The sequence below is a fragment of the Capra hircus genome, chromosome 1, assembly GCF_001704415.2.
Source record: "Capra hircus breed San Clemente chromosome 1, ASM170441v1, whole genome shotgun sequence".
Classification (NCBI taxonomy): Eukaryota; Metazoa; Chordata; class Mammalia; order Artiodactyla; family Bovidae; genus Capra; species Capra hircus.
The window spans coordinates 61,482,042-61,491,551 of NC_030808.1; the positions used below are offsets into that span (position 1 = coordinate 61,482,042).

The 9,510-nt window shown below is 38.0% G+C and overlaps 1 pseudogene across 1 annotated transcript; it reads right to left on the reverse strand.

Moving 5' to 3' along the window:
* On the reverse strand, positions 7,711 to 9,083 carry LOC102189521 (annotated as a pseudogene). Its single transcript, XR_001295429.2, has one exon. The product of XR_001295429.2 is annotated as a DNA-(apurinic or apyrimidinic site) lyase pseudogene (transcript).

Consider the following 9,510-nt stretch of genomic DNA (forward strand, 5'->3'; position numbering starts at 1 on the left):
AGGCCAAAGTCATATTTTCAGAGTAGTTTAGAGCCAACATAATGTTCATAATTATTTTTTTTTGTTCATGCATCATCTTATTTTCATTTTGATAACCTACTGCACATTTAAACTCTGCTAAGCATAGGGAATACAAAGGAGAGTATGATAAGATCTTCATCCTTATCATCTGAGGATGAAGAGTTTACTTTTAGCTGGGGTAGCACTTGTGTATATTGAGAATGGGATGGTATGTATGTTAGAGGGTGATAGCAGCAAAGGAAGAAAAACTCACTGAATGGATGAGAGATGGCAAATATGAATGGAAATATAAAAGGTGTCTAATAAAAGAAACCTGGGAGATGAATCTGGAAAGGTATTTTGTTCCAGAATAAGGAGAATCACAAATAACTATGACTTGACATCATAATGTATATTGAGAAACATAATAAAGGCAAAGGAAAGATAGTGAAATTCAGTGTAAATAATTAAAAAATAATACTTTAGGGAATGGAGATAACTGAAAGAACAATATAAAAGTCATGATTTTAAGGATATACTGAAGAATATAAATAAAAGAATAAAGCAAGGAATAAAATGAGGCTAGGGAAAATGTCTAGAAGGGTTTGGGAAGAGCCGGGACTAATGTCATCACAAGAGGACTAAAGTTTAAAAGGTTGAGAAGAGAAGCCTTTAGAATGAAACGTAATAATAATACATTTTTTATGATTGAACATAGATTAGGAAAGACTGGATTGACTAAAATACCATTCCCATACTTTCAGGTCTAACATTTGTCTAGCTTTCTATGTAGACAAAAATAAGGATGTTAAGAGAAGTCTTTCTGGAAGCAAAATAGTGGGTCCAATCTTATACACCAAGGGTCTGTGTACTTAAAATGAGATTCTATCCCATGTGTCAAAATGTACCTATAAGTATAACTAATTGCCTTACAAAATCTACATTTCACACTTGTATTGAGTTTTCTCCTTTCTAAATATCAGGTTTCACCACATTATAATTTAATTTAAAAAGAAAAAATGAGTTTTAGAATGGCATTCTTTCTTTCTTTTTTTTTCCTTAAGCTCTGAATTATAGTGAGTCAAATCGAGCAGAGAGGCTTAAATGTGCTACCTGAGCGAATCTGCAGAAGTAGTCACAGTTAGAAGCATTTCTCTGGGAAGGATAAAGACCTTGATGGATGATCCAACCGTTTGTACAAGGTCTGATAGAAGAAGCTATTATACAAGCTGGGATTGTGATTCATGAGAGTAAATCCAGGTGACTACTGACAAGTTCAGATGAAGAAATTGGGTTGAAGCCACGCATTAAACTCAGGTTACAAGGACTAAGATAAGGAACAAAGTAAGTAAGATGATCAACTTTACTTCAGAACAACTGGACAGGAAATCCTAAAAGAGTCAGAAACAAAGCAGGAATTTTAAGAATTCTGAGATTATCTGACAAAATAAAGGCTGGGAGCTCACTCATGGTGGTAACCACTCATCTCATGTGGCCTGAAGCCCAAGAAGAAAACACTGTGGACCAGAATGGGCTGTTCCCTCCTCCTTTGGGCCAAGTCCTACAGAAGATGCTGGAAGTCTAAGTAGAAAGTAAAAACAAGTGGACATAGCATTGATCCTTTTGAGTTAATGAAGAATATTCAAGGTCCCCATGCTAGGGGAGCAGGGAAAGCACACAGTCAAGAAGGTCCGGATAATCATTCAGATCAAACAGCAAACAAGACAAATGGACTTGGGCCTATACAGTTTGGTTGGATAGACGTTTCCGCAGAGGCATGGCTTGTGCTGCTGAGGTCAAGGCCAGAAAGGCCAGTCTATGGACAGACCTTAAGACTTAAAGGAGCTCTTCTCTGGAATTGTGTCTGTTTCTGTATATTGATATCTTGACTCGGGGCTTTGTTTTGTTTTCCTTCTACTTTTCTAGTAAACTTCCCCTTGAAAATTTTCCACCGTGTGATTAGAAAGCTGGAGGGCACAGGCGAGGTGATGGCAGCTGCCATCTCAGCTGGAGAATATTCACTCCTCTTCTTTTCCTTTCTCAGCAGCTGCTGAGGCTGAGGCTCAGACAGACAGAAAGGTGAAACCCCTGGAGGAGAGACAAGGCAGCTGTGATCACTGGTTCCTTCCTGCCTAGGGTGTTCTCTGACTGTAAGGCTATGTCCCCTTTTAAATATATAAACGTTCATATACATATATATGTATATGTATATTTACAAATATGTACAAAATAGTGAAGTCATCAGTAGCTACTGCATGCTCCCTTAATCTTTAACAGAAAACAATTACTGCTTTTGAATTTAAAAGTACAAATAAGCTGCACCTAGAATGGTTTAAGATATTACACATAAACGACACATAAATGATAACGCTAGAATAATGTGTTCTAACAGTATACTGTGCCTTTAGCAAATTGCATTCCAACATATTTCCAATTTCATTTTGTGTTGAGAAGAAACAAACCTCCCTGGGCACTTTATAGCTCAAAGTATAAAACATACTGAAAAACCACTGAAAACAGTATTGTTTCTTCCCTTCACCTGTTGTGCAGTGTTGGTATGTCTTCATCCAGATCAGAAGTAGCTAGATTTCAGTATTAGCACAGGAATAACAGGTAAAGTTATTTCTCCATGCTGGTTGCATTGGATTTCACTGGCTCCTATTGAACCAACTTCCCACTGATCTCAATGGGAGTGTTGCCTGAGAGAAGGTGGTAAAATTAAGCCTTGTGGTTTATAAAGTACCTTGGACTTTGAAAAAATATATAGATTTCTGTTCTGTGGTAGACCTTAGTGACTCTTCCATGCACTAAATTCTCACTGAGTGTGGAGATAATGTGGGACATGGAAAAGATGGGGAAAATCCAAAGCAAATTAAGGTCTAGCCAATATCATTATGCGTGAAGAGGCAAATGCTAAAGCCTTTTTTTAAAAAGAGAAAGTCTAATGCATGTCTTGACTATTTGCTCCACTGAGAAATTGAATATTGAGAAATCAAACTTGCAGCTTTACATGAGCTGAGGTTTATGGGATGGGACAGAGCCAAGCTGATATTGCCAGATTTATTTTGCATATAACCTTTTTAATCCTGCAGATATGAAATGCAACATTGAAAGTATTCACTACTCAATAAAGACTTTCTATTGCTTAGAGAAATAGTCAATAAACATGCTATTCTTCTAAGCCGAGATAATATTGCTGAAGCCCCTTGAGATTCATGCTGCCCACACAACCTTTTGGCACAGCTTCTTAACGTGATCACAAAATACCTAATACTAAAAATTAGACTATATATCAATACAATCATTAAAAACATCATGTTATTTTATATGTCATTCCTTTGCTGGAGAAGGGAAAAAAAGCATATATTTTAGGGTGGAATAAAGTGGTAAAAGAGTTCAAGGAAGGATATAAGAATATGTTATCTGAAAATGAAATCAGAGTCCTTGTTGGTGGTCAATAAGGGAAATGAGATTTTGTGATACCATTTATATCCTTCTCAAGAAGGAACATTACAGAAACACCAAGGGCTTGAGAATTATGAAGGATAACTTTGCTGTTCAGAAAACTGGATAGAATCCCATAAAAGGTATAAATAACTAATAAACATGACCCTTCTCTGGGAATTTTAAATCTAATGTAAAAGCTTGACAAACTTCAGTGAACTACATGCCACGTGGAATATTTTCATGGCTTTCAGCATATGGAGATATAATTAGAGTTAAGCCCAACTACACACAGACATATGCAGGGAAATTGCTATAATTACTGAAGAAATTGCTATTAGCTGGGAAGTTCTGTGAAGGCCTTGAGTTCTGGATAGAGCTTTAAATGAAATGAACCATGGCCCACAGTGAAGAAAACATGTCAGACTAGACATTTCGAAGGTCAAAGTCAAGAATGATGAATTCAGATTCGGAGGCCAGCTAATAGATTTGGAGACAAAAACCAAAAGAGGTAAGAAGGAGAAGTGAATAAAAGGCCTGCCAGGAAGCACAATTAGGTAAAGAAATCACTAAGAATAGGACTTAAATGTACGTTGGATAAATTAGTATTAAACGTATATTATATTCTATTACCTTAGTAAAAGTAGTTCCTGTCTACTGGGTCCCTACCATTTCCCAGGCAGTGTGTTGCTTTACATACATTCTTTTTGACCCTTTAAACATTGTGAAATAATATTATCCTTATTTACAGAGGGGCATAACTGTATGCAAGGAAATTAGCAACTTTCCCATGGTATTGCGATTTGATAAAAGAGGCAATTAAGACACTCAATGCTATTACTATAGAATGACAACATTACAATGACTCTAGAGAAAGACACTCTGTTGTCAACACTTCGGCTAGATCAGAGGAGAGAGAGGCTTCAGAAAAGAATCCTGTGGTAGTTCAAACATGAAGTTAGAGCTGTGAACTGTTGCTGCAGAAGGTTGATCTAAACACTGCAGGGTAAAAATCAACAGAGGCTGTAAACACTAATATGCTGTTGTTTAGTTGCTAAGTCATGTCCAACTCTGAGACCACATGGACTGTAGCCCGCCAGGCTCCTCTGTCCATCGGATTCTCCAGGCAAGAAAACTAGAGTGGGTAGTCATTTTCTCCTCCAGGGGTCTTCTCAACCCAGGGATCGAATCTTCAAACCTGCGTCTCCTGTTTGGCAGGCAGATTCTTTATCAGTGAGCCCCTTGCACAGCCAAACAATGGTATAAACAACATCAAAGATTTATGACACTGGCCCTTAACGTATAGAATATGTTTAGGCTAAAAACGTCATAGAAGCATAGTTTGAAACACAGGCTAGGAAGTCAGATTACCTAGGCCTGAGGGGATCCTTCCAAAGTGCAAACTTTGAGATCTTTGGCAAGTTGCAAAGATTCTGTTATCCTGAGTTTTCTAATTTCAAAATAATTGTTACCATTAATATCTCCTATCCCATGATACTGCTGTAAAAATTAAATTAGATCTTGCCTATAAAATGCATAACATAAGGACTGATTAAGATAATACATCTTCAATAAATGCTACTATTATTGGCATACGGACCTCAAATTGTCTATTCATTTTTACTTATAAAAACCTGGGGAATATGAAATTCATTCTTCCCCCTCTAAATACAGTCACTTTGAAAGGTTTTTGTAGCTTACAGTAAGAAAAGCCTTATGTAACTATCTCATGTGCAAGTTGCACACACATTTCATGAAAATATCCTCATTGACTGTTATAAAAACTGATATCCCCTTATATTGCATTCTCTTCTACTTCTTTCTTTTTAAAAAATACAAGTTGTGACTCACCAAGTTAACTTTATGATTCACTAAATGGTGTCAACCCACAATGTGAAAAACATTTCTAAATCTCTCCTTGGGTTAATCAAAATTATTATTGCATTGTGAATCTATATCCCATTGTGTAGCATCTCAAAGATTTGATTTTATTGAATTGAGCTTAGGCATTATACTTTTGGAATAGTTTGAGAGGCTTTATAAGAATAAACCTCATGAAATTTAGAACTTTATTCATTGTAGGCATTTTTTGAGAGTCTGGTACAAAATCTCATACAATATCTCATTTATAAGAGCTCTTGTATGTTTAGATCTTACTTGTTCTTTAAAAAAAAAAAAAAAAAAAGGAATCTATGGATCATTCGAGGCATCAAAATTAAAGGGTCTAACTTTCCTGAGAGAAAATAAGGAAGAAATTATATATGTTGTCCTTACCACTGTATTTATCTTATCATCTCATCATATTTTTCTATACTTAATTCCCATTGTTCCAATTCACTTTCATATTTTCCTGGTATCATTTATTTTTTATGATTTTTAAAGAGATAGTATTGCTGCATGGTTCAAAATCCAATAGATTCAGAAGGGTGTATGGTCAAAAGTCTCTCTTTCATCTCTGTCCTGCAGCCATCCAGGTCTCTCTCAAATCAACTAATACAATCAATTTCTTGTGAATCTTCTCAAAGATCTATAATACCCCAAGAGGCATAAAGGTAAACTGACATGTCTTTTTATGATCTACCCACCCATCTAGCTAGCTGCTTCTCCTCTCCCAAATGTGTTCCCTATTTACATAGTTTGCTGAAGGCCATTCCATATCAGTATGTGGCCTCTTCAGTGTTCTCCATGGCTGAATGATGGCCCACTGTGGATGGAAATTATTGTTTAACCAATTTTCTACCATTGCATATTTGTTTTTAATGTAGTTACTAACAATGACAATTACAAAAAGCACTGCAAGGAGCCCATTTATATCATTTAGCATGTGTGTACATGTATTTTAAGTTAGACTCTTAGAAGTGGAATTTATGGCTGGTGGATAAGTGTGTTTGTGTTTTTGATAACTATGTCAAACTGCTCTCCATTCAGACTGACCAATTTATGTTCCCAGTAGCACATATGATGATTTTGTAGGTACTTCTGTAAAATCATTCCAAATCCTCTTTTAAAATTGACATGCCATTGATATCTAAGTACGTTATTAAAATGGGAATTAAATTTGGTTATAGGCACAGTAAGATTTAAAATTAGAGAAACTTCCCAGTCACTCTATCTAATAGAGAAAGGAAGATATAAAATTAGTGGAAGATTTGGGAACTACAAACATAAAAATTATAGTTTTAACTAAGAATGGATAAGTTCATTGGATGTGAAGATGGATAGGTGGATGGACAGGTGAATGCATGTGGATAGATAGATCAATACATTAATAGACTGATAGATTAATAGATTAATAAGTGATTCCAAGATTTTCCAGTTAGTGGTAAAGGAGAACAAGTCAGCAAAAAAAGATGTATTTACAAGGAGGTGTTAATAAAATATGACAAGGAGTAGGAGAGTACACATATACCAGGTTAAGGAAAGAATTAAGATGGAGAAGAATCTGGGACTTCCAGGGTAGTCCAATGGTTAAGACTCTGCAGTTCCAAGTCAGGGGGCAAGGGATGATCTCTGCTCAGAGAACTAGGATCCCACATGCCATGTAGTTTGACCAAAAAATAAAATTCAAAAAAAAAAAAAAAAGGAGAAGAATCTAATGAAAAGAAAGGCTACAATGTCCAGAAAGAGAGACAAAATCTCTGAGTGTGGCCAGGGTAGCAATACTAGTGATGAGAGCAAACCAAGGGAAAGAGAAGGGTGGAAGGCAGGTTTAAGGAAATCAAAAGGCAAGATTTCCTATGGATGCTGACTATAAATGCTGTGCTGACTTTCCAGGAATAGTCCATGTGATTCTGAATATTAAAAAGATGAAAAAGTTCCTTTCTCCAATGGAGAGAACCATATGACCAAACTATATTTTCTACATAATTAGAGTATAACTATCATACAACAAAGGAAGGATACAATATGTAAAGGCAAAGACTGCAACTGCTTTAGCCCTCACAGATATGCAACATAATTAGCACAAGCTTCCTTAAACATCTTGTACTCATCCAGCCAAACTATTTACGGAATGTGCCAGTTCCAAATATGAATAGGTTAATTAAATACTCTGCAGTATTTATAAATTCCAACCTGTGGTTAATATAGTTAAAAGACTGTTCACTAGCATGGAGGAATATCTTCCTAGCAATTTGTATCTAATATGCAGTATTAACCAACGCACATTAAGATACTCGTCAAAATAAAAAACATGAAAAAGAAGTTACTATTGTTGTAGTGTTTTCTACTTAACGTTTTATTTTATTTTATTTTATTTTTTAAAGCTGAAACTATGGCTCTTCATTTTCACAGGGACAGTTCAAAGGAAATATCAGTAGCTTTTGTTTAATGCAAAAAAAGAAAAAGAAAAAAGCACCACCCCTACACAAACACCCTCCTTGAGAACTTACATCTGTTATTAGAAGCCTGGTTAAAGGATTCAGTTTAGAAGGGAAATACAAGGCAGATTTCTCCAGATAGCAGTTATTAAAGAAGTTTGGGGGTAAGAATTTCAAAGCTAGCTTGGTGGGCTTATTTCCCAGGCTCAGCGTGATTTGGAAGAGGTGTCACAGAGCTAGGCATAGGGTAATGGGACAGTGGTCACTGCCCAGAGCCTTGGAACGGGTTTTACTGTCACACAGTGCAGGCAACAGAGACTGAGATAACAAGAAATAATCAAGGCGCCAACCAACGTTTTTGGATCGCGCATTCATCATATAGGTCCAAAAGGTGTAGGCATAGGCCGTGTTGGGGTAGAGGTGCCGGAAGCTGTCAGTGAGGGGCACAGCCTGCAGCAGTTCCCCGAAGCCCTGCCGCTCTTGTGGAGTGAAGCCAGCATTCTTTTTGTTTCCCTTTGGGTTGCGAAGGTCAATTTCTTCATGAGCCACGTTGAGGTCTCCACATAGCACAAGGGGCTTGCGGGATGCCAAACCCTTCAGGAATTTGCGAAAGGCTTCATCCCAGCGCTGGCGATACTCCAGGCGCACCAGACCTCGGCCTGCATTAGGCACATCGGCTGTCACCAGCACAAACGCCTCATGTTCAGCCACAATCACTCGGCCTTCCCGATCGTGTTCTTCCTCACTGATGCCATAACAGACTTTGAGTGGGCACTGGCGGGAGAGGAGGCCCACGCCACTGTACCCTTCCTTGTCTGAAGGAGCTGACCAGTACTGATGGGATAATCCAGACAGTTCTTGAAGTTCAACTGGTAGTTCGTTCTCGGAACATTTGGTCTCTTGGAGGCACAGGATGTCTGGGGCTTCTTCCTTTACCCAATCTAAACCTTTCTTCTTAATCCAGGCTCGAAGCCCATCCACATTCCACGAGCAGATCTTGAGTGTGGCTGATTTGCCACTGGGTGAGGTTTTCTGATCTGGGGGGTCATCATGCAGAACTGCGCCCTCTCCTACTGCCTCTTTTTCATTCTTTTTCGCTCCTGCCTTACTCTTCGTCGCCTCTGGCTCAAGTCTTGGGCTCTTCTGTGTCTTCGACCACCGCTCCCTTTTTCCCACGTTTCGGCATCTCTGTAATGTACTCCCTTCTGCACCAGTTCCGCTTCGCCCACTGAAGCGGTATTTTGATCGCGTAGCCCTTCAGCTGACCTGCTTCGGCCCCTGTCTGCCTCCTCCTTAACCCAGCACAAAGAAAGCTCTACTAAACACTGTATCCTTTCATCCTTTGAGAAGATTTTAGAGGATAAAGTGGTATGGAAGAAAAGTAAGTCCAAAGGAGACAAGAATTGTGGATGAATGAAGAGTAGAGTAACAAGAAGGAAAAATAGGTGTCAGAAATGAGAAACAGAGAACATGGATAAATAGATAGGAAATAAGGAACTGAGAAGTCCAGCACTGAACGTCTAGAAAATTTACTCTGCAATAAAGGCCCTGAAACTGGTCTCAGTGTTACAGTAGCTAGAGAAGGGCTTCCACTGCAGTGAGGAGGGGCAGGTGAGATCAACCGGGACGGAGATACATCATAGAAAACACATATTAAGAGACTGCCTGGTCCAGAACTCTCATTTTATGAACTGGAAAACTGAAATCCAGGGAGGGGAAATTATTTGCCTTTGTCATTAGGCTATTT